Consider the following 27462-nt stretch of genomic DNA (forward strand, 5'->3'; position numbering starts at 1 on the left):
CATCGTGCCAGAATGAATCCTGCCCTGCTTATTTACCCACGAAGATGCCACCGCCGTTTTGTGCAATACCTCTACTCAACTGGAGTACTTTCTACTGGCTAATCAGTAAGTGCTACCTCTTTGGGTAAATGTATAGTGCTTTTCCTACACTACAACTGCGTAAAGGGCCAGAAGAGTTGTCTACAGTGACCATGTGTGTCTTTACCGGCGCCGACGGGCCCCGGGGTTCCTCGAGTCAGCTGTCCATCATAGTGGGGGAAAGGGCGGGAAGACGATGCCCACCGCTGGTGTGTGGGGCGGGGCCAAACGGGCGGGGCTTCCATGCAGTTCACATGCCTCTTGTTTATAAAGGGTCAGAGCAGTGTCTCTGAGGCAGACAAGGAGAAGGAACCGCCTTGGCACAGGAACTACTCGAGGATTGCGCTCGAGAAAATGAAGGATGCAAAGACCACCATCAAGGATTGCAGCTATCATTTATGGGTGGAAATCGGGAGAAGGCACATCTGCTTAACCACGCTCACGTTTCAGGGTGGAAATGGGGAGAAGGCCCCTCTGCTTAACCACGCTCACGAATTCTACACGAGGATTGCGCTCGAAAAAATGAAGGATGCAAAGACCACCATCAAGTATTACAGCTAACATTTCAGGGTGGAAATGAGGAGGAGGCGCATCTGCTAAGCCACCACCACGCTCACGAATTTTTTGGCTCATAATGCGTTACTGAATTTGAGCTTCCACTCGGGCACCTGCTTTATTTATACCTGTAAGTGCTTCCTGTTGAGGTTTAATTTTTGTGACAGGAGCATCGTGCCAGAATGAATCCTGCCCTGCATATTCACCCAAGAAGATGCCACCGTTTTGTGCAATACCTCTACTCAACTGGAGTACTTTCTACTGGCTAATCAGTAAGTGCTACCTCGTTGGGTAAATGTATAGTTCTTTTCCAACACTAAAGCTGTGTATAGGGCCAGAAGAGTCGTCTACAGTGACCATGTATGTCTGTAACGTTGCCACGGCGCCGACGGCCCCGGGGTCCCTCGAGTCAGCTGTCCATCATAGTGGGGGAAAGGGCGGGAAGACGTTGCCCACCGCTGGTGTGTGGGGCGGGGCCAAACGGGCGGGGCTTCCATGCAGTTCACATGCCTCTTGTTTATAAAGGGTCAGAGCAGTGTCTCTGAGGCAGACAAGGAGAAGGAACCGCCTTGGCACAGGAACTACTCGAGGATTGCGCTCGAGAAAATGAAGGATGCAAAGACCACCATCAAGGATTGCAGCTATCATTTCAGGGTGGAAATCGGGAGAAGGCACATCTGCTTAACCACGCTCACGAATTCTACACGAGGATTGCGCTCGAAAAAATGAAGGATGCAAAGACCACCATCAAGTATTACAGCTAACATTTCAGGGTGGAAATGGGGAGAAGGCCCCTCTGCTTAACCACGCTCACGAATTCTACACGAGGATTGCGCTCGAAAAAATGAAGGATGCAAAGACCACCATCAAGTATTACAGCTAACATTTCAGGGTGGAAATGAGGAGAAGGCGCATCTGCTAAGCCACCACCACGCTCACGAATTTTTTGGCTCATAATGCGTTACTGAATTTGAGCTTCCACTCGGGCACCTGCTTTATTTATATCTGTAAGTGCTTCCTGTTGAGGTTTAATTTTTGTGACAGGAGCATCGTGCCAGAATGAATCCTGGCCTGCATATTTACCCACGAAGATGCCACCGCCGTTTTGTGCAATACCTCTACTCAACTGGAGTACTTTCTACTGGCTAATCAGTAAGTGCTACCTCGTTGGGTAAATGTATAGTGCTTTTCCTACACTACAACTGCGTAAAGGGCCAGAAGAGTTGTCTACAGTGACTATGTGTGTCTTTACCGGCGCCGACGGGCCCGGGGTTCCTCGAGTCAGCTGTCCATCATAGTGGGGGAAAGGGCGGGAAGACGATGCCCACCGCTGGTGTGTGGGGCGGGGCCAAACGGGCGTGGCTTCCACGCAGTTCACATGCCTCTTGTTTATAAAGGGCCAGAGACCGATCGGAGCAGCAGATGAGGAGACAGAACCTCCTGGTGTCAGGAACCACACGGGGATTGCGCTCGAGCAAGTCATGGATGCACAGCTCTATCCAGGATCACAGCTAATTGTTGACGGTAGATATGGGGAGAACAGCACACCTGCCCAGCCTCGACCTAGCTCCCGAATGTATTGTGCTGATGAATGCGTTACTGAATTTGAGCTTCAACTCGGGCACCTGCTTTATTTATATCTGTAAGTGCTTCCTGTTGAGGTTTAATTTTTGTGACAGGAGCATCGTGCCAGAATGAATCCTGCCCTGCATATTTACCCACGAAGATGCCACCGCCGTTTTGTGCAATACCTCTACTCAACTGGAGTACTTTCTACTGGCTAATCAGTAAGTGCTACCTCGTTGGGTAAATGTATAGTGCTTTTCCTACACTACAACTGCGTGAAGGGCCAGAAGAGATGTCTACAGTGACCATGTGTGTCTTTACCGGCGCCGACGGGCCCCGGGGTTCCTCGAGTCAGCTGTCCATCATAGTGGGGGAAAGGGCGGGAAGACGATGCCCACCGCTGGTGTGTGGGGCGGGGCCAAACGGGCGTGGCTTCCACGCAGTTCACATGCCTCTTGTTTATAAAGGGCCAGAGACCGATCGGAGCAGCAGATGAGGAGACAGAACCTCCTGGTGTCAGGAACCACACGGGGATTGCGCTCGAGCAAGTCATGGATGCACAGCTCTATCCAGGATCTCAGCTAATTGTTGACGGTAGATATGGGGAGAACAGCACACCTGCCCAGCCTCGACCTAGCTCCCGAATGTATTGTGCTGATGAATGCGTTACTGAATTTGAGCTTCAACTCGGGCACCTGCTTTATTTATATCTGTAAGTGCTTCCTGTTGAGGTTTTATTTTTGTGACAGGAGCATCGTGCCAGAATGAATCCTGCCCTGCATATTTACCCACGAAGATGCCACCGCCGTTTTGTGCAATACCTCTACTCAACTGGAGTACTTTCTACTGGCTAATCAGTAAGTGCTACCTCGTTGGGTAAATGTATAGTGCTTTTCCTACACTACAACTGCGTAAAGGGCCAGAAGAGTTGTCTACAGTGACCATGTGTGTCTTTACCGGCGCCGACGGGCCCCGGGGTTCCTCGAGTCAGCTGTCCATCATAGTGGGGGAAAGGGCGGGAAGACGATGCCCACCGCTGGTGTGTGGGGCGGGGCCAAACGGGCGTGGCTTCCACGCAGTTCACATGCCTCTTGTTTATAAAGGGCCAGAGACCGATCGGAGCAGCAGATGAGGAGACAGAACCTCCTGGTGTCAGGAACCACACGGGGATTGCGCTCGAGCAAGTCATGGATGCACAGCTCTATCCAGGATCACAGCTAATTGTTGACGGTAGATATGGGGAGAACAGCACACCTGCCCAGCCTCGACCTAGCTCCCGAATGTATTGTGCTGATGAATGCGTTACTGAATTTGAGCTTCAACTCGGGCACCTGCTTTATTTATATCTGTAAGTGCTTCCTGTTGAGGTTTTATTTTTGTGACAGGAGCATCGTGCCAGAATGAATCCTGCCCTGCATATTTACCCACGAAGATGCCACCGCCGTTTTGTGCAATACCTCTACTCAACTGGAGTACTTTCTACTGGCTAATCAGTAAGTGCTACCTCGTTGGGTAAATGTATAGTGCTTTTCCTACACTACAACTGCGTAAAGGGCCAGAAGAGTTGTCTACAGTGACCATGTGTGTCTTTACCGGCGCCGACGGGCCCCGGGGTTCCTCGAGTCAGCTGTCCATCATAGTGGGGGAAAGGGCGGGAAGACGATGCCCACCGCTGGTGTGTGGGGCGGGGCCAAACGGGCGTGGCTTCCACGCAGTTCACATGCCTCTTGTTTATAAAGGGCCAGAGACCGATCGGAGCAGCAGATGAGGAGACAGAACCTCCTGGTGTCAGGAACCACACGGGGATTGCGCTCGAGCAAGTCATGGATGCACAGCTCTATCCAGGATCACAGCTAATTGATGACGGTAGATATGGGGAGAACAGCACACCTGCCCAGCCTCGACCTAGCTCCCGAATGTATTGTGCTGATGAATGTGTTACTGAATTTGAGCTTCAACTCGGGCACCTGCTTTATTTATATCTGTAAGTGCTTCCTGTTGAGGTTTAATTTTTGTGACAGGAGCATCGTGCCAGAATGAATCCTGCCCTGCATATTTACCCACGAAGATGCCACCGCCGTTTTGTGCAATACCTCTACTCAACTGGAGTACTTTCTACTGGCTAATCAGTAAGTGCTACCTCGTTGGGTAAATGTATAGTGCTTTTCCTACACTACAACTGCGTAAAGGGCCAGAAGAGTTGTCTACAGTGACCATGTGTGTCTTTACCGGCGCCGACGGGCCCCGGGTTCCTGGAGTCAGCTGTCCATCATAGTGGGGGAAAGGGCGGGAAGACGATGCCCACCGCTGGTGTGTGGGGCGGGGCCAAACGGGCGTGGCTTCCATGCAGTTCACATGCCTCTTGTTTATAAAGGGCCAGAGACCGATCGGAGCAGCAGATGAGGAGACAGAACCTCCTGGAGTCAGGAACCACACGGGGATTGCGCTCGAGCAAGTCATGGATGCACAGCTCTATCCAGGATCACAGCTAAGTGTTGACGGTAGATATGGGGAGAACAGCACACCTGCCCAGCCTCGACCTAGCTCCCGAATGTATTGTGCTGATGAATGTGTTACTGAATTTGAGCTTCAACTCGGGCACCTGCTTTATTTATATCTGTAAGTGCTTCCTGTTGAGGTTTAATTTTTGTGACAGGAGCATCGTGCCAGAATGAATCCTGCCCTGCATATTTACCCACGAAGATGCCACCGCCGTTTTGTGCAATACCTCTACTCAACTGGAGTACTTTCTACTGGCTAATCAGTAAGTGCTACCTCGTTGGGTAAATGTATAGTGCTTTTCCTACACTACAACTGCGTAAAGGGCCAGAAGAGTTGTCTACAGTGACCATGTGTGTCTTTACCGGCGCCGACGGGCCCCGGGGTTCCTCGAGTCAGCTGTCCATCATAGTGGGGGAAAGGGCGGGAAGACGATGCCCACCGCTGGTGTGTGGGGCGGGGCCAAACGGGCGTGGCTTCCACGCAGTTCACATGCCTCTTGTTTATAAAGGGCCAGAGACCGATCGGAGCAGCAGATGAGGAGACAGAACCTCCTGGTGTCAGGAACCACACGGGGATTGCGCTCGAGCAAGTCATAAGTCATGGATGCACAGCTCTATCCAGGATCACAGCTAATTGTTGACGGTAGATATGGGGAGAACAGCACACCTGCCCAGCCTCGACCTAGCTCCCGAATGTATTGTGCTGATGAATGCGTTACTGAATTTGAGCTTCAACTCGGGCACCTGCTTTATTTATATCTGTAAGTGCTTCCTGTTGAGGTTTAATTTTTGTGACAGGAGCATCGTGCCAGAATGAATCCTGCCCTGCATATTTACCCACGAAGATGCCACCGCCGTTTTGTGCAATACCTCTACTCAACTGGAGTACTTTCTACTGGCTAATCAGTAAGTGCTACCTCGTTGGGTAAATGTATAGTGCTTTTCCTACACTACAACTGCGTAAAGGGCCAGAAGAGTTGTCTACAGTGACCATGTGTGTCTTTACCGGCGCCAACGGGCCCCGGGGTTCCTCGAGTCAGCTGTCCATCATAGTGGGGGAAAGGGCGGGAAGACGATGCCCACCGCTGGTGTGTGGGGCGGGGCCAAACGGGCGTGGCTTCCATGCAGTTCACATGCCTCTTGTTTATAAAGGGCCAGAGACCGATCGGAGCAGCAGATGAGGAGACAGAACCTCCTGGAGTCAGGAACCACACGGGGATTGCGCTCGAGCAAGTCATGGATGCACAGCTCTATCCAGGATCACAGCTAAGTGTTGACGGTAGATATGGGGAGAACAGCACACCTGCCCAGCCTCGACCTAGCTCCCGAATGTATTGTGCTGATGAATGTGTTACTGAATTTGAGCTTCAACTCGGGCACCTGCTTTATTTATATCTGTAAGTGCTTCCTGTTGAGGTTTAATTTTTGTGACAGGAGCATCGTGCCAGAATGAATCCTGCCCTGCATATTTACCCACGAAGATGCCACCGCCGTTTTGTGCAATACCTCTACTCAACTGGAGTACTTTCTACTGGCTAATCAGTAAGTGCTACCTCGTTGGGTAAATGTATAGTGCTTTTCCTACACTACAACTGCGTAAAGGGCCAGAAGAGTTGTCTACAGTGACCATGTGTGTCTTTACCGGCGCCGACGGGCGCCGGGGTTCCTCGAGTCAGCTGTCCATCATAGTGGGGGAAAGGGCGGGAAGACGATGCCCACCGCTGGTGTGTGGGGCGGGGCCAAACGGGCGTGGCTTCCACGCAGTTCACATGCCTCTTGTTTATAAAGGGCCAGAGACCGATCGGAGCAGCAGATGAGGAGACAGAACCTCCTGGTGTCAGGAACCACACGGGGATTGCGCTCGAGCAAGTCATAAGTCATGGATGCACAGCTCTATCCAGGATCACAGCTAATTGTTGACGGTAGATATGGGGAGAACAGCACACCTGCCCAGCCTCGACCTAGCTCCCGAATGTATTGTGCTGATGAATGCGTTACTGAATTTGAGCTTCAACTCGGGCACCTGCTTTATTTATATCTGTAAGTGCTTCCTGTTGAGGTTTAATTTTTGTGACAGGAGCATCGTGCCAGAATGAATCCTGCCCTGCTTATTTACCCACGAAGATGCCACCGCCGTTTTGTGCAATACCTCTACTCAACTGGAGTACTTTCTACTGGCTAATCAGTAAGTGCTACCTCTTTGGGTAAATGTATAGTGCTTTTCCTACACTACAACTGCGTAAAGGGCCAGAAGAGTTGTCTACAGTGACCATGTGTGTCTTTACCGGCGCCGACGGGCCCCGGGGTTCCTCGAGTCAGCTGTCCATCATAGTGGGGGAAAGGGCGGGAAGACGATGCCCACCGCTGGTGTGTGGGGCGGGGCCAAACGGGCGGGGCTTCCATGCAGTTCACATGCCTCTTGTTTATAAAGGGCCAGAGACCGATCGGAGCAGCAGATGAGGAGACAGAACCTCCTGGTGTCAGGAACCACACGGGGATTGCGCTCGAGCAAGTCATAAGTCATGGATGCACAGCTCTATCCAGGATCACAGCTAATTGTTGACGGTAGATATGGGGAGAACAGCACACCTGCCCAGCCTCGACCTAGCTCCCGAATGTATTGTGCTGATGAATGCGTTACTGAATTTGAGCTTCAACTCGGGCACCTGCTTTATTTATATCTGTAAGTGCTTCCTGTTGAGGTTTTATTTTTGTGACAGGAGCATCGTGCCAGAATGAATCCTGCCCTGCATATTTACCCACGAAGATGCCACCGCCGTTTTGTGCAATACCTCTACTCAACTGGAGTACTTTCTACTGGCTAATCAGTAAGTGCTACCTCGTTGGGTAAATGTATAGTGCTTTTCCTACACTACAACTGCGTAAAGGGCCAGAAGAGTTGTCTACAGTGACCATGTGTGTCTTTACCGGCGCCGACGGGCCCCGGGGTTCCTCGAGTCAGCTGTCCATCATAGTGGGGGAAAGGGCGGGAAGACGATGCCCACCGCTGGTGTGTGGGGCGGGGCCAAACGGGCGTGGCTTCCACGCAGTTCACATGCCTCTTGTTTATAAAGGGCCAGAGACCGATCGGAGCAGCAGATGAGGAGACAGAACCTCCTGGTGTCAGGAACCACACGGGGATTGCGCTCGAGCAAGTCATGGATGCACAGCTCTATCCAGGATCACAGCTAATTGTTGACGGTAGATATGGGGAGAACAGCACACCTGCCCAGCCTCGACCTAGCTCCCGAATGTATTGTGCTGATGAATGTGTTACTGAATTTGAGCTTCAACTCGGGCACCTGCTTTATTTATATCTGTAAGTGCTTCCTGTTGAGGTTTAATTTTTGTGACAGGAGCATCGTGCCAGAATGAATCCTGCCCTGCATATTTACCCACGAAGATGCCACCGCCGTTTTGTGCAATACCTCTACTCAACTGGAGTACTTTCTACTGGCTAATCAGTAAGTGCTACCTCGTTGGGTAAATGTATAGTGCTTTTCCTACACTACAACTGCGTAAAGGGCCAGAAGAGTTGTCTACAGTGACCATGTGTGTCTTTACCGGCGCCGACGGGCCCCGGGTTCCTGGAGTCAGCTGTCCATCATAGTGGGGGAAAGGGCGGGAAGACGATGCCCACCGCTGGTGTGTGGGGCGGGGCCAAACGGGCGTGGCTTCCATGCAGTTCACATGCCTCTTGTTTATAAAGGGCCAGAGACCGATCGGAGCAGCAGATGAGGAGACAGAACCTCCTGGAGTCAGGAACCACACGGGGATTGCGCTCGAGCAAGTCATGGATGCACAGCTCTATCCAGGATCACAGCTAAGTGTTGACGGTAGATATGGGGAGAACAGCACACCTGCCCAGCCTCGACCTAGCTCCCGAATGTATTGTGCTGATGAATGTGTTACTGAATTTGAGCTTCAACTCGGGCACCTGCTTTATTTATATCTGTAAGTGCTTCCTGTTGAGGTTTAATTTTTGTGACAGGAGCATCGTGCCAGAATGAATCCTGCCCTGCATATTTACCCACGAAGATGCCACCGCCGTTTTGTGCAATACCTCTACTCAACTGGAGTACTTTCTACTGGCTAATCAGTAAGTGCTACCTCGTTGGGTAAATGTATAGTGCTTTTCCTACACTACAACTGCGTAAAGGGCCAGAAGAGTTGTCTACAGTGACCATGTGTGTCTTTACCGGCGCCGACGGGCCCCGGGGTTCCTCGAGTCAGCTGTCCATCATAGTGGGGGAAAGGGCGGGAAGACGATGCCCACCGCTGGTGTGTGGGGCGGGGCCAAACGGGCGTGGCTTCCACGCAGTTCACATGCCTCTTGTTTATAAAGGGCCAGAGACCGATCGGAGCAGCAGATGAGGAGACAGAACCTCCTGGTGTCAGGAACCACACGGGGATTGCGCTCGAGCAAGTCATAAGTCATGGATGCACAGCTCTATCCAGGATCACAGCTAATTGTTGACGGTAGATATGGGGAGAACAGCACACCTGCCCAGCCTCGACCTAGCTCCCGAATGTATTGTGCTGATGAATGCGTTACTGAATTTGAGCTTCAACTCGGGCACCTGCTTTATTTATATCTGTAAGTGCTTCCTGTTGAGGTTTAATTTTTGTGACAGGAGCATCGTGCCAGAATGAATCCTGCCCTGCATATTTACCCACGAAGATGCCACCGCCGTTTTGTGCAATACCTCTACTCAACTGGAGTACTTTCTACTGGCTAATCAGTAAGTGCTACCTCGTTGGGTAAATGTATAGTGCTTTTCCTACACTACAACTGCGTAAAGGGCCAGAAGAGTTGTCTACAGTGACCATGTGTGTCTTTACCGGCGCCGACGGGCCCCGGGGTTCCTCGAGTCAGCTGTCCATCATAGTGGGGGAAAGGGCGGGAAGACGATTCCCACCGCTGGTGTGTGGGGCGGGGCCAAACGGGCGTGGCTTCCATGCAGTTCACATGCCTCTTGTTTATAAAGGGCCAGAGACCGATCGGAGCAGCAGATGAGGAGACAGAACCTCCTGGAGTCAGGAACCACACGGGGATTGCGCTCGAGCAAGTCATGGATGCACAGCTCTATCCAGGATCACAGCTAATTGTTGACGGTAGATATGGGGAGAACAGCACACCTGCCCAGCCTCGACCTAGCTCCCGAATGTATTGTGCTGATGAATGTGTTACTGAATTTGAGCTTCAACTCGGGCACCTGCTTTATTTATATCTGTAAGTGCTTCCTGTTGAGGTTTAATTTTTGTGACAGGAGCATCGTGCCAGAATGAATCCTGCCCTGCATATTTACCCACGAAGATGCCACCGCCGTTTTGTGCAATACCTCTACTCAACTGGAGTACTTTCTACTGGCTAATCAGTAAGTGCTACCTCGTTGGGTAAATGTATAGTGCTTTTCCTACACTACAACTGCGTAAAGGGCCAGAAGAGTTGTCTACAGTGACCATGTGTGTCTTTACCGGCGCCGACGGGCCCCGGGGTTCCTCGAGTCAGCTGTCCATCATAGTGGGGGAAAGGGCGGGAAGACGATGCCCACCGCTGGTGTGTGGGGCGGGGCCAAACGGGCGTGGCTTCCATGCAGTTCACATGCCTCTTGTTTATAAAGGGCCAGAGACCGATCGGAGCAGCAGATGAGGAGACAGAACCTCCTGGTGTCAGGAACCACACGGGGATTGCGCTCGAGCAAGTCATAAGTCATGGATGCACAGCTCTATCCAGGATCACAGCTAATTGTTGACGGTAGATATGGGGAGAACAGCACACCTGCCCAGCCTCGACCTAGCTCCCGAATGTATTGTGCTGATGAATGCGTTACTGAATTTGAGCTTCAACTCGGGCACCTGCTTTATTTATATCTGTAAGTGCTTCCTGTTGAGGTTTAATTTTTGTGACAGGAGCATCGTGCCAGAATGAATCCTGCCCTGCTTATTTACCCACGAAGATGCCACCGCCGTTTTGTGCAATACCTCTACTCAACTGGAGTACTTTCTACTGGCTAATCAGTAAGTGCTACCTCTTTGGGTAAATGTATAGTGCTTTTCCTACACTACAACTGCGTAAAGGGCCAGAAGAGTTGTCTACAGTGACCATGTGTGTCTTTACCGGCGCCGACGGGCCCCGGGGTTCCTCGAGTCAGCTGTCCATCATAGTGGGGGAAAGGGCGGGAAGACGATGCCCACCGCTGGTGTGTGGGGCGGGGCCAAACGGGCGTGGCTTCCACGCAGTTCACATGCCTCTTGTTTATAAAGGGCCAGAGACCGATCGGAGCAGCAGATGAGGAGACAGAACCTCCTGGTGTCAGGAACCACACGGGGATTGCGCTCGAGCAAGTCATGGATGCACAGCTCTATCCAGGATCACAGCTAATTGTTGACGGTAGATATGGGGAGAACAGCACACCTGCCCAGCCTCGACCTAGCTCCCGAATGTATTGTGCTGATGAATGCGTTACTGAATTTGAGCTTCAACTCGGGCACCTGCTTTATTTATATCTGTAAGTGCTTCCTGTTGAGGTTTAATTTTTGTGACAGGAGCATCGTGCCAGAATGAATCCTGCCCTGCTTATTTACCCACGAAGATGCCACCGCCGTTTTGTGCAATACCTCTACTCAACTGGAGTACTTTCTACTGGCTAATCAGTAAGTGCTACCTCTTTGGGTAAATGTATAGTGCTTTTCCTACACTACAACTGCGTAAAGGGCCAGAAGAGTTGTCTACAGTGACCATGTGTGTCTTTACCGGCGCCGACGGGCCCCGGGGTTCCTCGAGTCAGCTGTCCATCATAGTGGGGGAAAGGGCGGGAAGACGATGCCCACCGCTGGTGTGTGGGGCGGGGCCAAACGGGCGGGGCTTCCATGCAGTTCACATGCCTCTTGTTTATAAAGGGTCAGAGCAGTGTCTCTGAGGCAGACAAGGAGAAGGAACCGCCTTGGCACAGGAACTACTCGAGGATTGCGCTCGAGAAAATGAAGGATGCAAAGACCACCATCAAGGATTGCAGCTATCATTTATGGGTGGAAATCGGGAGAAGGCACATCTGCTTAACCACGCTCACGTTTCAGGGTGGAAATGGGGAGAAGGCCCCTCTGCTTAACCACGCTCACGAATTCTACACGAGGATTGCGCTCGAAAAAATGAAGGATGCAAAGACCACCATCAAGTATTACAGCTAACATTTCAGGGTGGAAATGAGGAGGAGGCGCATCTGCTAAGCCACCACCACGCTCACGAATTTTTTGGCTCATAATGCGTTACTGAATTTGAGCTTCCACTCGGGCACCTGCTTTATTTATACCTGTAAGTGCTTCCTGTTGAGGTTTAATTTTTGTGACAGGAGCATCGTGCCAGAATGAATCCTGCCCTGCATATTCACCCAAGAAGATGCCACCGTTTTGTGCAATACCTCTACTCAACTGGAGTACTTTCTACTGGCTAATCAGTAAGTGCTACCTCGTTGGGTAAATGTATAGTTCTTTTCCAACACTAAAGCTGTGTATAGGGCCAGAAGAGTCGTCTACAGTGACCATGTATGTCTGTAACGTTGCCACGGCGCCGACGGCCCCGGGGTCCCTCGAGTCAGCTGTCCATCATAGTGGGGGAAAGGGCGGGAAGACGTTGCCCACCGCTGGTGTGTGGGGCGGGGCCAAACGGGCGGGGCTTCCATGCAGTTCACATGCCTCTTGTTTATAAAGGGTCAGAGCAGTGTCTCTGAGGCAGACAAGGAGAAGGAACCGCCTTGGCACAGGAACTACTCGAGGATTGCGCTCGAGAAAATGAAGGATGCAAAGACCACCATCAAGGATTGCAGCTATCATTTCAGGGTGGAAATCGGGAGAAGGCACATCTGCTTAACCACGCTCACGAATTCTACACGAGGATTGCGCTCGAAAAAATGAAGGATGCAAAGACCACCATCAAGTATTACAGCTAACATTTCAGGGTGGAAATGGGGAGAAGGCCCCTCTGCTTAACCACGCTCACGAATTCTACACGAGGATTGCGCTCGAAAAAATGAAGGATGCAAAGACCACCATCAAGTATTACAGCTAACATTTCAGGGTGGAAATGAGGAGAAGGCGCATCTGCTAAGCCACCACCACGCTCACGAATTTTTTGGCTCATAATGCGTTACTGAATTTGAGCTTCCACTCGGGCACCTGCTTTATTTATATCTGTAAGTGCTTCCTGTTGAGGTTTAATTTTTGTGACAGGAGCATCGTGCCAGAATGAATCCTGCCCTGCATATTTACCCACGAAGATGCCACCGCCGTTTTGTGCAATACCTCTACTCAACTGGAGTACTTTCTACTGGCTAATCAGTAAGTGCTACCTCGTTGGGTAAATGTATAGTGCTTTTCCTACACTACAACTGCGTAAAGGGCCAGAAGAGTTGTCTACAGTGACCATGTGTGTCTTTACCGGCGCCGACGGGCCCCGGGTTCCTGGAGTCAGCTGTCCATCATAGTGGGGGAAAGGGCGGGAAGACGATGCCCACCGCTGGTGTGTGGGGCGGGGCCAAACGGGCGTGGCTTCCATGCAGTTCACATGCCTCTTGTTTATAAAGGGCCAGAGACCGATCGGAGCAGCAGATGAGGAGACAGAACCTCCTGGAGTCAGGAACCACACGGGGATTGCGCTCGAGCAAGTCATGGATGCACAGCTCTATCCAGGATCACAGCTAAGTGTTGACGGTAGATATGGGGAGAACAGCACACCTGCCCAGCCTCGACCTAGCTCCCGAATGTATTGTGCTGATGAATGTGTTACTGAATTTGAGCTTCAACTCGGGCACCTGCTTTATTTATATCTGTAAGTGCTTCCTGTTGAGGTTTAATTTTTGTGACAGGAGCATCGTGCCAGAATGAATCCTGCCCTGCATATTTACCCACGAAGATGCCACCGCCGTTTTGTGCAATACCTCTACTCAACTGGAGTACTTTCTACTGGCTAATCAGTAAGTGCTACCTCGTTGGGTAAATGTATAGTGCTTTTCCTACACTACAACTGCGTAAAGGGCCAGAAGAGTTGTCTACAGTGACCATGTGTGTCTTTACCGGCGCCGACGGGCCCCGGGGTTCCTCGAGTCAGCTGTCCATCATAGTGGGGGAAAGGGCGGGAAGACGATGCCCACCGCTGGTGTGTGGGGCGGGGCCAAACGGGCGTGGCTTCCACGCAGTTCACATGCCTCTTGTTTATAAAGGGCCAGAGACCGATCGGAGCAGCAGATGAGGAGACAGAACCTCCTGGTGTCAGGAACCACACGGGGATTGCGCTCGAGCAAGTCATAAGTCATGGATGCACAGCTCTATCCAGGATCACAGCTAATTGTTGACGGTAGATATGGGGAGAACAGCACACCTGCCCAGCCTCGACCTAGCTCCCGAATGTATTGTGCTGATGAATGCGTTACTGAATTTGAGCTTCAACTCGGGCACCTGCTTTATTTATATCTGTAAGTGCTTCCTGTTGAGGTTTAATTTTTGTGACAGGAGCATCGTGCCAGAATGAATCCTGCCCTGCATATTTACCCACGAAGATGCCACCGCCGTTTTGTGCAATACCTCTACTCAACTGGAGTACTTTCTACTGGCTAATCAGTAAGTGCTACCTCGTTGGGTAAATGTATAGTGCTTTTCCTACACTACAACTGCGTAAAGGGCCAGAAGAGTTGTCTACAGTGACCATGTGTGTCTTTACCGGCGCCGACGGGCCCCGGGGTTCCTCGAGTCAGCTGTCCATCATAGTGGGGGAAAGGGCGGGAAGACGATGCCCACCGCTGGTGTGTGGGGCGGGGCCAAACGGGCGTGGCTTCCATGCAGTTCACATGCCTCTTGTTTATAAAGGGCCAGAGACCGATCGGAGCAGCAGATGAGGAGACAGAACCTCCTGGAGTCAGGAACCACACGGGGATTGCGCTCGAGCAAGTCATGGATGCACAGCTCTATCCAGGATCACAGCTAATTGTTGACGGTAGATATGGGGAGAACAGCACACCTGCCCAGCCTCGACCTAGCTCCCGAATGTATTGTGCTGATGAATGTGTTACTGAATTTGAGCTTCAACTCGGGCACCTGCTTTATTTATATCTGTAAGTGCTTCCTGTTGAGGTTTAATTTTTGTGACAGGAGCATCGTGCCAGAATGAATCCTGCCCTGCATATTTACCCACGAAGATGCCACCGCCGTTTTGTGCAATACCTCTACTCAACTGGAGTACTTTCTACTGGCTAATCAGTAAGTGCTACCTCGTTGGGTAAATGTATAGTGCTTTTCCTACACTACAACTGCGTAAAGGGCCAGAAGAGTTGTCTACAGTGACCATGTGTGTCTTTACCGGCGCCGACGGGCCCCGGGGTTCCTCGAGTCAGCTGTCCATCATAGTGGGGGAAAGGGCGGGAAGACGATGCCCACCGCTGGTGTGTGGGGCGGGGCCAAACGGGCGTGGCTTCCATGCAGTTCACATGCCTCTTGTTTATAAAGGGCCAGAGACCGATCGGAGCAGCAGATGAGGAGACAGAACCTCCTGGTGTCAGGAACCACACGGGGATTGCGCTCGAGCAAGTCATAAGTCATGGATGCACAGCTCTATCCAGGATCACAGCTAATTGTTGACGGTAGATATGGGGAGAACAGCACACCTGCCCAGCCTCGACCTAGCTCCCGAATGTATTGTGCTGATGAATGCGTTACTGAATTTGAGCTTCAACTCGGGCACCTGCTTTATTTATATCTGTAAGTGCTTCCTGTTGAGGTTTTATTTTTGTGACAGGAGCATCGTGCCAGAATGAATCCTGCCCTGCATATTTACCCACGAAGATGCCACCGCCGTTTTGTGCAATACCTCTACTCAACTGGAGTACTTTCTACTGGCTAATCAGTAAGTGCTACCTCGTTGGGTAAATGTATAGTGCTTTTCCTACACTACAACTGCGTAAAGGGCCAGAAGAGTTGTCTACAGTGACCATGTGTGTCTTTACCGGCGCCGACGGGCCCCGGGGTTCCTCGAGTCAGCTGTCCATCATAGTGGGGGAAAGGGCGGGAAGACGATGCCCACCGCTGGTGTGTGGGGCGGGGCCAAACGGGCGTGGCTTCCACGCAGTTCACATGCCTCTTGTTTATAAAGGGCCAGAGACCGATCGGAGCAGCAGATGAGGAGACAGAACCTCCTGGTGTCAGGAACCACACGGGGATTGCGCTCGAGCAAGTCATGGATGCACAGCTCTATCCAGGATCACAGCTAATTGTTGACGGTAGATATGGGGAGAACAGCACACCTGCCCAGCCTCGACCTAGCTCCCGAATGTATTGTGCTGATGAATGCGTTACTGAATTTGAGCTTCAACTCGGGCACCTGCTTTATTTATATCTGTAAGTGCTTCCTGTTGAGGTTTAATTTTTGTGACAGGAGCATCGTGCCAGAATGAATCCTGCCCTGCTTATTTACCCACGAAGATGCCACCGCCGTTTTGTGCAATACCTCTACTCAACTGGAGTACTTTCTACTGGCTAATCAGTAAGTGCTACCTCTTTGGGTAAATGTATAGTGCTTTTCCTACACTACAACTGCGTAAAGGGCCAGAAGAGTTGTCTACAGTGACCATGTGTGTCTTTACCGGCGCCGACGGGCCCCGGGGTTCCTCGAGTCAGCTGTCCATCATAGTGGGGGAAAGGGCGGGAAGACGATGCCCACCGCTGGTGTGTGGGGCGGGGCCAAACGGGCGGGGCTTCCATGCAGTTCACATGCCTCTTGTTTATAAAGGGTCAGAGCAGTGTCTCTGAGGCAGACAAGGAGAAGGAACCGCCTTGGCACAGGAACTACTCGAGGATTGCGCTCGAGAAAATGAAGGATGCAAAGACCACCATCAAGGATTGCAGCTATCATTTATGGGTGGAAATCGGGAGAAGGCACATCTGCTTAACCACGCTCACGTTTCAGGGTGGAAATGGGGAGAAGGCCCCTCTGCTTAACCACGCTCACGAATTCTACACGAGGATTGCGCTCGAAAAAATGAAGGATGCAAAGACCACCATCAAGTATTACAGCTAACATTTCAGGGTGGAAATGAGGAGGAGGCGCATCTGCTAAGCCACCACCACGCTCACGAATTTTTTGGCTCATAATGCGTTACTGAATTTGAGCTTCCACTCGGGCACCTGCTTTATTTATACCTGTAAGTGCTTCCTGTTGAGGTTTAATTTTTGTGACAGGAGCATCGTGCCAGAATGAATCCTGCCCTGCATATTCACCCAAGAAGATGCCACCGTTTTGTGCAATACCTCTACTCAACTGGAGTACTTTCTACTGGCTAATCAGTAAGTGCTACCTCGTTGGGTAAATGTATAGTTCTTTTCCAACACTAAAGCTGTGTATAGGGCCAGAAGAGTCGTCTACAGTGACCATGTATGTCTGTAACGTTGCCACGGCGCCGACGGCCCCGGGGTCCCTCGAGTCAGCTGTCCATCATAGTGGGGGAAAGGGCGGGAAGACGTTGCCCACCGCTGGTGTGTGGGGCGGGGCCAAACGGGCGGGGCTTCCATGCAGTTCACATGCCTCTTGTTTATAAAGGGTCAGAGCAGTGTCTCTGAGGCAGACAAGGAGAAGGAACCGCCTTGGCACAGGAACTACTCGAGGATTGCGCTCGAGAAAATGAAGGATGCAAAGACCACCATCAAGGATTGCAGCTATCATTTCAGGGTGGAAATCGGGAGAAGGCACATCTGCTTAACCACGCTCACGAATTCTACACGAGGATTGCGCTCGAAAAAATGAAGGATGCAAAGACCACCATCAAGTATTACAGCTAACATTTCAGGGTGGAAATGGGGAGAAGGCCCCTCTGCTTAACCACGCTCACGAATTCTACACGAGGATTGCGCTCGAAAAAATGAAGGATGCAAAGACCACCATCAAGTATTACAGCTAACATTTCAGGGTGGAAATGAGGAGAAGGCGCATCTGCTAAGCCACCACCACGCTCACGAATTTTTTGGCTCATAATGCGTTACTGAATTTGAGCTTCCACTCGGGCACCTGCTTTATTTATATCTGTAAGTGCTTCCTGTTGAGGTTTAATTTTTGTGACAGGAGCATCGTGCCAGAATGAATCCTGCCCTGCATATTTACCCACGAAGATGCCACCGCCGTTTTGTGCAATACCTCTACTCAACTGGAGTACTTTCTACTGGCTAATCAGTAAGTGCTACCTCGTTGGGTAAATGTATAGTGCTTTTCCTACACTACAACTGCGTGAAGGGCCAGAAGAGATGTCTACAGTGACCATGTGTGTCTTTACCGGCGCCGACGGGCCCCGGGGTTCCTCGAGTCAGCTGTCCATCATAGTGGGGGAAAGGGCGGGAAGACGATGCCCACCGCTGGTGTGTGGGGCGGGGCCAAACGGGCGTGGCTTCCACGCAGTTCACATGCCTCTTGTTTATAAAGGGCCAGAGACCGATCGGAGCAGCAGATGAGGAGACAGAACCTCCTGGTGTCAGGAACCACACGGGGATTGCGCTCGAGCAAGTCATGGATGCACAGCTCTATCCAGGATCTCAGCTAATTGTTGACGGTAGATATGGGGAGAACAGCACACCTGCCCAGCCTCGACCTAGCTCCCGAATGTATTGTGCTGATGAATGCGTTACTGAATTTGAGCTTCAACTCGGGCACCTGCTTTATTTATATCTGTAAGTGCTTCCTGTTGAGGTTTTATTTTTGTGACAGGAGCATCGTGCCAGAATGAATCCTGCCCTGCATATTTACCCACGAAGATGCCACCGCCGTTTTGTGCAATACCTCTACTCAACTGGAGTACTTTCTACTGGCTAATCAGTAAGTGCTACCTCGTTGGGTAAATGTATAGTGCTTTTCCTACACTACAACTGCGTAAAGGGCCAGAAGAGTTGTCTACAGTGACCATGTGTGTCTTTACCGGCGCCGACGGGCCCCGGGGTTCCTCGAGTCAGCTGTCCATCATAGTGGGGGAAAGGGCGGGAAGACGATGCCCACCGCTGGTGTGTGGGGCGGGGCCAAACGGGCGTGGCTTCCACGCAGTTCACATGCCTCTTGTTTATAAAGGGCCAGAGACCGATCGGAGCAGCAGATGAGGAGACAGAACCTCCTGGTGTCAGGAACCACACGGGGATTGCGCTCGAGCAAGTCATGGATGCACAGCTCTATCCAGGATCACAGCTAATTGTTGACGGTAGATATGGGGAGAACAGCACACCTGCCCAGCCTCGACCTAGCTCCCGAATGTATTGTGCTGATGAATGCGTTACTGAATTTGAGCTTCAACTCGGGCACCTGCTTTATTTATATCTGTAAGTGCTTCCTGTTGAGGTTTTATTTTTGTGACAGGAGCATCGTGCCAGAATGAATCCTGCCCTGCATATTTACCCACGAAGATGCCACCGCCGTTTTGTGCAATACCTCTACTCAACTGGAGTACTTTCTACTGGCTAATCAGTAAGTGCTACCTCGTTGGGTAAATGTATAGTGCTTTTCCTACACTACAACTGCGTAAAGGGCCAGAAGAGTTGTCTACAGTGACCATGTGTGTCTTTACCGGCGCCGACGGGCCCCGGGGTTCCTCGAGTCAGCTGTCCATCATAGTGGGGGAAAGGGCGGGAAGACGATGCCCACCGCTGGTGTGTGGGGCGGGGCCAAACGGGCGTGGCTTCCACGCAGTTCACATGCCTCTTGTTTATAAAGGGCCAGAGACCGATCGGAGCAGCAGATGAGGAGACAGAACCTCCTGGTGTCAGGAACCACACGGGGATTGCGCTCGAGCAAGTCATGGATGCACAGCTCTATCCAGGATCACAGCTAATTGATGACGGTAGATATGGGGAGAACAGCACACCTGCCCAGCCTCGACCTAGCTCCCGAATGTATTGTGCTGATGAATGTGTTACTGAATTTGAGCTTCAACTCGGGCACCTGCTTTATTTATATCTGTAAGTGCTTCCTGTTGAGGTTTAATTTTTGTGACAGGAGCATCGTGCCAGAATGAATCCTGCCCTGCATATTTACCCACGAAGATGCCACCGCCGTTTTGTGCAATACCTCTACTCAACTGGAGTACTTTCTACTGGCTAATCAGTAAGTGCTACCTCGTTGGGTAAATGTATAGTGCTTTTCCTACACTACAACTGCGTAAAGGGCCAGAAGAGTTGTCTACAGTGACCATGTGTGTCTTTACCGGCGCCGACGGGCCCCGGGTTCCTGGAGTCAGCTGTCCATCATAGTGGGGGAAAGGGCGGGAAGACGATGCCCACCGCTGGTGTGTGGGGCGGGGCCAAACGGGCGTGGCTTCCATGCAGTTCACATGCCTCTTGTTTATAAAGGGCCAGAGACCGATCGGAGCAGCAGATGAGGAGACAGAACCTCCTGGAGTCAGGAACCACACGGGGATTGCGCTCGAGCAAGTCATGGATGCACAGCTCTATCCAGGATCACAGCTAAGTGTTGACGGTAGATATGGGGAGAACAGCACACCTGCCCAGCCTCGACCTAGCTCCCGAATGTATTGTGCTGATGAATGTGTTACTGAATTTGAGCTTCAACTCGGGCACCTGCTTTATTTATATCTGTAAGTGCTTCCTGTTGAGGTTTAATTTTTGTGACAGGAGCATCGTGCCAGAATGAATCCTGCCCTGCATATTTACCCACGAAGATGCCACCGCCGTTTTGTGCAATACCTCTACTCAACTGGAGTACTTTCTACTGGCTAATCAGTAAGTGCTACCTCGTTGGGTAAATGTATAGTGCTTTTCCTACACTACAACTGCGTAAAGGGCCAGAAGAGTTGTCTACAGTGACCATGTGTGTCTTTACCGGCGCCGACGGGCCCCGGGGTTCCTCGAGTCAGCTGTCCATCATAGTGGGGGAAAGGGCGGGAAGACGATGCCCACCGCTGGTGTGTGGGGCGGGGCCAAACGGGCGTGGCTTCCACGCAGTTCACATGCCTCTTGTTTATAAAGGGCCAGAGACCGATCGGAGCAGCAGATGAGGAGACAGAACCTCCTGGTGTCAGGAACCACACGGGGATTGCGCTCGAGCAAGTCATAAGTCATGGATGCACAGCTCTATCCAGGATCACAGCTAATTGTTGACGGTAGATATGGGGAGAACAGCACACCTGCCCAGCCTCGACCTAGCTCCCGAATGTATTGTGCTGATGAATGCGTTACTGAATTTGAGCTTCAACTCGGGCACCTGCTTTATTTATATCTGTAAGTGCTTCCTGTTGAGGTTTAATTTTTGTGACAGGAGCATCGTGCCAGAATGAATCCTGCCCTGCATATTTACCCACGAAGATGCCACCGCCGTTTTGTGCAATACCTCTACTCAACTGGAGTACTTTCTACTGGCTAATCAGTAAGTGCTACCTCGTTGGGTAAATGTATAGTGCTTTTCCTACACTACAACTGCGTAAAGGGCCAGAAGAGTTGTCTACAGTGACCATGTGTGTCTTTACCGGCGCCAACGGGCCCCGGGGTTCCTCGAGTCAGCTGTCCATCATAGTGGGGGAAAGGGCGGGAAGACGATGCCCACCGCTGGTGTGTGGGGCGGGGCCAAACGGGCGTGGCTTCCATGCAGTTCACATGCCTCTTGTTTATAAAGGGCCAGAGACCGATCGGAGCAGCAGATGAGGAGACAGAACCTCCTGGAGTCAGGAACCACACGGGGATTGCGCTCGAGCAAGTCATGGATGCACAGCTCTATCCAGGATCACAGCTAAGTGTTGACGGTAGATATGGGGAGAACAGCACACCTGCCCAGCCTCGACCTAGCTCCCGAATGTATTGTGCTGATGAATGTGTTACTGAATTTGAGCTTCAACTCGGGCACCTGCTTTATTTATATCTGTAAGTGCTTCCTGTTGAGGTTTAATTTTTGTGACAGGAGCATCGTGCCAGAATGAATCCTGCCCTGCATATTTACCCACGAAGATGCCACCGCCGTTTTGTGCAATACCTCTACTCAACTGGAGTACTTTCTACTGGCTAATCAGTAAGTGCTACCTCGTTGGGTAAATGTATAGTGCTTTTCCTACACTACAACTGCGTAAAGGGCCAGAAGAGTTGTCTACAGTGACCATGTGTGTCTTTACCGGCGCCGACGGGCGCCGGGGTTCCTCGAGTCAGCTGTCCATCATAGTGGGGGAAAGGGCGGGAAGACGATGCCCACCGCTGGTGTGTGGGGCGGGGCCAAACGGGCGTGGCTTCCACGCAGTTCACATGCCTCTTGTTTATAAAGGGCCAGAGACCGATCGGAGCAGCAGATGAGGAGACAGAACCTCCTGGTGTCAGGAACCACACGGGGATTGCGCTCGAGCAAGTCATAAGTCATGGATGCACAGCTCTATCCAGGATCACAGCTAATTGTTGACGGTAGATATGGGGAGAACAGCACACCTGCCCAGCCTCGACCTAGCTCCCGAATGTATTGTGCTGATGAATGCGTTACTGAATTTGAGCTTCAACTCGGGCACCTGCTTTATTTATATCTGTAAGTGCTTCCTGTTGAGGTTTAATTTTTGTGACAGGAGCATCGTGCCAGAATGAATCCTGCCCTGCTTATTTACCCACGAAGATGCCACCGCCGTTTTGTGCAATACCTCTACTCAACTGGAGTACTTTCTACTGGCTAATCAGTAAGTGCTACCTCTTTGGGTAAATGTATAGTGCTTTTCCTACACTACAACTGCGTAAAGGGCCAGAAGAGTTGTCTACAGTGACCATGTGTGTCTTTACCGGCGCCGACGGGCCCCGGGGTTCCTCGAGTCAGCTGTCCATCATAGTGGGGGAAAGGGCGGGAAGACGATGCCCACCGCTGGTGTGTGGGGCGGGGCCAAACGGGCGGGGCTTCCATGCAGTTCACATGCCTCTTGTTTATAAAGGGCCAGAGACCGATCGGAGCAGCAGATGAGGAGACAGAACCTCCTGGTGTCAGGAACCACACGGGGATTGCGCTCGAGCAAGTCATAAGTCATGGATGCACAGCTCTATCCAGGATCACAGCTAATTGTTGACGGTAGATATGGGGAGAACAGCACACCTGCCCAGCCTCGACCTAGCTCCCGAATGTATTGTGCTGATGAATGCGTTACTGAATTTGAGCTTCAACTCGGGCACCTGCTTTATTTATATCTGTAAGTGCTTCCTGTTGAGGTTTTATTTTTGTGACAGGAGCATCGTGCCAGAATGAATCCTGCCCTGCATATTTACCCACGAAGATGCCACCGCCGTTTTGTGCAATACCTCTACTCAACTGGAGTACTTTCTACTGGCTAATCAGTAAGTGCTACCTCGTTGGGTAAATGTATAGTGCTTTTCCTACACTACAACTGCGTAAAGGGCCAGAAGAGTTGTCTACAGTGACCATGTGTGTCTTTACCGGCGCCGACGGGCCCCGGGGTTCCTCGAGTCAGCTGTCCATCATAGTGGGGGAAAGGGCGGGAAGACGATGCCCACCGCTGGTGTGTGGGGCGGGGCCAAACGGGCGTGGCTTCCACGCAGTTCACATGCCTCTTGTTTATAAAGGGCCAGAGACCGATCGGAGCAGCAGATGAGGAGACAGAACCTCCTGGTGTCAGGAACCACACGGGGATTGCGCTCGAGCAAGTCATGGATGCACAGCTCTATCCAGGATCACAGCTAATTGTTGACGGTAGATATGGGGAGAACAGCACACCTGCCCAGCCTCGACCTAGCTCCCGAATGTATTGTGCTGATGAATGTGTTACTGAATTTGAGCTTCAACTCGGGCACCTGCTTTATTTATATCTGTAAGTGCTTCCTGTTGAGGTTTAATTTTTGTGACAGGAGCATCGTGCCAGAATGAATCCTGCCCTGCATATTTACCCACGAAGATGCCACCGCCGTTTTGTGCAATACCTCTACTCAACTGGAGTACTTTCTACTGGCTAATCAGTAAGTGCTACCTCGTTGGGTAAATGTATAGTGCTTTTCCTACACTACAACTGCGTAAAGGGCCAGAAGAGTTGTCTACAGTGACCATGTGTGTCTTTACCGGCGCCGACGGGCCCCGGGTTCCTGGAGTCAGCTGTCCATCATAGTGGGGGAAAGGGCGGGAAGACGATGCCCACCGCTGGTGTGTGGGGCGGGGCCAAACGGGCGTGGCTTCCATGCAGTTCACATGCCTCTTGTTTATAAAGGGCCAGAGACCGATCGGAGCAGCAGATGAGGAGACAGAACCTCCTGGAGTCAGGAACCACACGGGGATTGCGCTCGAGCAAGTCATGGATGCACAGCTCTATCCAGGATCACAGCTAAGTGTTGACGGTAGATATGGGGAGAACAGCACACCTGCCCAGCCTCGACCTAGCTCCCGAATGTATTGTGCTGATGAATGTGTTACTGAATTTGAGCTTCAACTCGGGCACCTGCTTTATTTATATCTGTAAGTGCTTCCTGTTGAGGTTTAATTTTTGTGACAGGAGCATCGTGCCAGAATGAATCCTGCCCTGCATATTTACCCACGAAGATGCCACCGCCGTTTTGTGCAATACCTCTACTCAACTGGAGTACTTTCTACTGGCTAATCAGTAAGTGCTACCTCGTTGGGTAAATGTATAGTGCTTTTCCTACACTACAACTGCGTAAAGGGCCAGAAGAGTTGTCTACAGTGACCATGTGTGTCTTTACCGGCGCCGACGGGCCCCGGGGTTCCTCGAGTCAGCTGTCCATCATAGTGGGGGAAAGGGCGGGAAGACGATGCCCACCGCTGGTGTGTGGGGCGGGGCCAAACGGGCGTGGCTTCCACGCAGTTCACATGCCTCTTGTTTATAAAGGGCCAGAGACCGATCGGAGCAGCAGATGAGGAGACAGAACCTCCTGGTGTCAGGAACCACACGGGGATTGCGCTCGAGCAAGTCATAAGTCATGGATGCACAGCTCTATCCAGGATCACAGCTAATTGTTGACGGTAGATATGGGGAGAACAGCACACCTGCCCAGCCTCGACCTAGCTCCCGAATGTATTGTGCTGATGAATGCGTTACTGAATTTGAGCTTCAACTCGGGCACCTGCTTTATTTATATCTGTAAGTGCTTCCTGTTGAGGTTTAATTTTTGTGACAGGAGCATCGTGCCAGAATGAATCCTGCCCTGCATATTTACCCACGAAGATGCCACCGCCGTTTTGTGCAATACCTCTACTCAACTGGAGTACTTTCTACTGGCTAATCAGTAAGTGCTACCTCGTTGGGTAAATGTATAGTGCTTTTCCTACACTACAACTGCGTAAAGGGCCAGAAGAGTTGTCTACAGTGACCATGTGTGTCTTTACCGGCGCCGACGGGCCCCGGGGTTCCTCGAGTCAGCTGTCCATCATAGTGGGGGAAAGGGCGGGAAGACGATTCCCACCGCTGGTGTGTGGGGCGGGGCCAAACGGGCGTGGCTTCCATGCAGTTCACATGCCTCTTGTTTATAAAGGGCCAGAGACCGATCGGAGCAGCAGATGAGGAGACAGAACCTCCTGGAGTCAGGAACCACACGGGGATTGCGCTCGAGCAAGTCATGGATGCACAGCTCTATCCAGGATCACAGCTAATTGTTGACGGTAGATATGGGGAGAACAGCACACCTGCCCAGCCTCGACCTAGCTCCCGAATGTATTGTGCTGATGAATGTGTTACTGAATTTGAGCTTCAACTCGGGCACCTGCTTTATTTATATCTGTAAGTGCTTCCTGTTGAGGTTTAATTTTTGTGACAGGAGCATCGTGCCAGAATGAATCCTGCCCTGCATATTTACCCACGAAGATGCCACCGCCGTTTTGTGCAATACCTCTACTCAACTGGAGTACTTTCTACTGGCTAATCAGTAAGTGCTACCTCGTTGGGTAAATGTATAGTGCTTTTCCTACACTACAACTGCGTAAAGGGCCAGAAGAGTTGTCTACAGTGACCATGTGTGTCTTTACCGGCGCCGACGGGCCCCGGGGTTCCTCGAGTCAGCTGTCCATCATAGTGGGGGAAAGGGCGGGAAGACGATGCCCACCGCTGGTGTGTGGGGCGGGGCCAAACGGGCGTGGCTTCCATGCAGTTCACATGCCTCTTGTTTATAAAGGGCCAGAGACCGATCGGAGCAGCAGATGAGGAGACAGAACCTCCTGGTGTCAGGAACCACACGGGGATTGCGCTCGAGCAAGTCATAAGTCATGGATGCACAGCTCTATCCAGGATCACAGCTAATTGTTGACGGTAGATATGGGGAGAACAGCACACCTGCCCAGCCTCGACCTAGCTCCCGAATGTATTGTGCTGATGAATGCGTTACTGAATTTGAGCTTCAACTCGGGCACCTGCTTTATTTATATCTGTAAGTGCTTCCTGTTGAGGTTTAATTTTTGTGACAGGAGCATCGTGCCAGAATGAATCCTGCCCTGCTTATTTACCCACGAAGATGCCACCGCCGTTTTGTGCAATACCTCTACTCAACTGGAGTACTTTCTACTGGCTAATCAGTAAGTGCTACCTCTTTGGGTAAATGTATAGTGCTTTTCCTACACTACAACTGCGTAAAGGGCCAGAAGAGTTGTCTACAGTGACCATGTGTGTCTTTACCGGCGCCGACGGGCCCCGGGGTTCCTCGAGTCAGCTGTCCATCATAGTGGGGGAAAGGGCGGGAAGACGATGCCCACCGCTGGTGTGTGGGGCGGGGCCAAACGGGCGTGGCTTCCACGCAGTTCACATGCCTCTTGTTTATAAAGGGCCAGAGACCGATCGGAGCAGCAGATGAGGAGACAGAACCTCCTGGTGTCAGGAACCACACGGGGATTGCGCTCGAGCAAGTCATGGATGCACAGCTCTATCCAGGATCACAGCTAATTGTTGACGGTAGATATGGGGAGAACAGCACACCTGCCCAGCCTCGACCTAGCTCCCGAATGTATTGTGCTGATGAATGCGTTACTGAATTTGAGCTTCAACTCGGGCACCTGCTTTATTTATATCTGTAAGTGCTTCCTGTTGAGGTTTAATTTTTGTGACAGGAGCATCGTGCCAGAATGAATCCTGCCCTGCTTATTTACCCACGAAGATGCCACCGCCGTTTTGTGCAATACCTCTACTCAACTGGAGTACTTTCTACTGGCTAATCAGTAAGTGCTACCTCTTTGGGTAAATGTATAGTGCTTTTCCTACACTACAACTGCGTAAAGGGCCAGAAGAGTTGTCTACAGTGACCATGTGTGTCTTTACCGGCGCCGACGGGCCCCGGGGTTCCTCGAGTCAGCTGTCCATCATAGTGGGGGAAAGGGCGGGAAGACGATGCCCACCGCTGGTGTGTGGGGCGGGGCCAAACGGGCGGGGCTTCCATGCAGTTCACATGCCTCTTGTTTATAAAGGGTCAGAGCAGTGTCTCTGAGGCAGACAAGGAGAAGGAACCGCCTTGGCACAGGAACTACTCGAGGATTGCGCTCGAGAAAATGAAGGATGCAAAGACCACCATCAAGGATTGCAGCTATCATTTATGGGTGGAAATCGGGAGAAGGCACATCTGCTTAACCACGCTCACGTTTCAGGGTGGAAATGGGGAGAAGGCCCCTCTGCTTAACCACGCTCACGAATTCTACACGAGGATTGCGCTCGAAAAAATGAAGGATGCAAAGACCACCATCAAGTATTACAGCTAACATTTCAGGGTGGAAATGAGGAGGAGGCGCATCTGCTAAGCCACCACCACGCTCACGAATTTTTTGGCTCATAATGCGTTA

This window comes from Triturus cristatus, chromosome 8 (assembly GCF_964204655.1).
Source record: "Triturus cristatus chromosome 8, aTriCri1.1, whole genome shotgun sequence".
Taxonomy (NCBI): domain Eukaryota; kingdom Metazoa; phylum Chordata; class Amphibia; order Caudata; family Salamandridae; genus Triturus; species Triturus cristatus.